At 37.7% G+C, this 1,799-nt stretch overlaps 1 pseudogene; it reads right to left on the minus strand.

Annotated features, from left to right (window-relative positions):
• Positions 1 to 400: 400 nt before the first annotated feature.
• On the minus strand, positions 401 to 1,024 carry LOC150006632 (elongation factor 1-beta pseudogene; annotated as a pseudogene).
• Positions 1,025 to 1,799: the final 775 nt, after the last annotated feature.

A 1,799-nucleotide genomic window follows, 5' to 3' on the forward strand; every position in this document is an offset into this window, starting at 1 on the left:
GTTTTAGGTTTAATTATCTCACATTTACTATAGTTAGGGATTGACTTGGAGCAGGTTTCAAAATAAGGTGATTGGTATGTTTAGGTTGATTTATCTCCAAAAACAGTGATGACTTTTTTTTTTTTTTTTGAAGCTGTCCTGCCACTTAACTATAGCAGTGTTTTGGTTTTTTCTTTTTTTTTTTAGCATTATCTGAAAACCAGGACATAGTCAGAGGAAGCACATGACCTAGGTTGTGTCTATAAAGTAAAGTTTGGTCCCATTCTACCTATTTCCAGATAACTGGCAAAGAAACTAAGCATGAGTAACCAAAACACAAGGGAAGATTTCAGACACTGTAGTTATTAGAAAGAGTGGCTCTTCTGGGCTGAGACGTCAAGTACAAATAGCTGTGCACGGGTTATCTTAAAACTCCACTTGTCAGGAGAGTTAGTAAAGAATTGTTCATTTCATATTTGAAGATTTTAATTTCACACTCCACTGGAACCAGTTTAGAAGTGCTCCAGATGAGGTCATCTGCTTGAATGCTCATGACACACTCCTCTAATTTTGCCATATCCGTCTTGTCATCCCAAGATTTCGTATCTAATAAGATGAAAGACTTGGCAACAAGTGCAGGGTTTTTGGCTTTTTTTTTTTTTTTTTTTACTCATACTGTGCAAGGTGTTCTTCTCTTAGCCTTTTTGCTTCTTTGCTTTCCTCCTCATCATCAGAAGCAAAGGGATCAATGTCATCATCTCCTTCACTATCTCTAGATCCACTTCCTGTGGCATTTTCCACATTAGCAAGACCATAGTTGCCCAAAGCTTTCTTCACTCCAGGCAGGCTAGATTTTTCCTTTTTGTAATACTTGATGTGGTTATACCAACATAACACATGATACAAGTTAGGTGGTAGGCCAGAGATTACTTCAAATGGCCACATCTGCCTGTGATAGCACATACCCCTTGATGTAGCTCTTGTCCACCAGGTAGTCATTGAGCACTTGGAGACAGGTGGCGTTTTTCAGATCTCCAAAACCCATGATGTTGTCCAACCTGGGAGCACAAGCAGTCAATGCTGAGCACTAAATAGCTAAAAGAGCAGTTCTCTATATACTTTGGAGATCAAACCTTGTTGGAGGTATCACTGGCAAATATGTTCTCCCATACAGTTTGTTCCCTTTTCATCTTGCTGTTTTCTTTCACTAAACAGAAACTCTTTAGTTTGATGTAGTCCCATTTGCTTATCCTTTACTTTATTTCCTTTACCTAACTAGGACACATATCGGCGAAAATGTTGCTATATGGGATATCTGAAATTTCACTGCCAATGTTTTCCTCTAGGACTTTTGGTTATCACAGTTTACATTTAAGTCTTTCATCCATCTTGAGTTTCTTTTGGTGTATGTTGTAAGTTGGTGGTCTGGTTTCTTTTTTTTTTTTTTTTTTTTTTTTGCACGATCCTGTCCAGTTCCCTCAAAACCATTTGGTGAAGGGGCTATTTCCCCTCCATTTTATGTTCCTTTCCCCTTTGTCAAATATTAATTGACCATAGAGACCTGGGTTTATTTCTGGGCTCTCTGTTCTGTTCCATTAATCTATATGTCTGTTCTTATGCCAGTACAGTGGCCTTGTAGCACAGCTTGATGTCAGGTATTGTGATTCCTCCTATTGCATTGCTCTGTCTCAAGATTGCTGTGGCTATTCAGGGTCTTTTTTTGTTTCATATAAATTTTTGAAGTATTTGTTCTAGGTCTCTGAAATATAGCATTGGTATTTTAATAAAGATTGCATTGAATTTATAAATTGCTTTGGGTA

The sequence above is a fragment of the Furipterus horrens genome, unplaced genomic scaffold (assembly GCF_987537825.1).
Source record: "Furipterus horrens unplaced genomic scaffold, mFurHor1.1.pri manual_scaffold_6, whole genome shotgun sequence".
NCBI lineage: Eukaryota > Metazoa > Chordata > Mammalia > Chiroptera > Furipteridae > Furipterus > Furipterus horrens.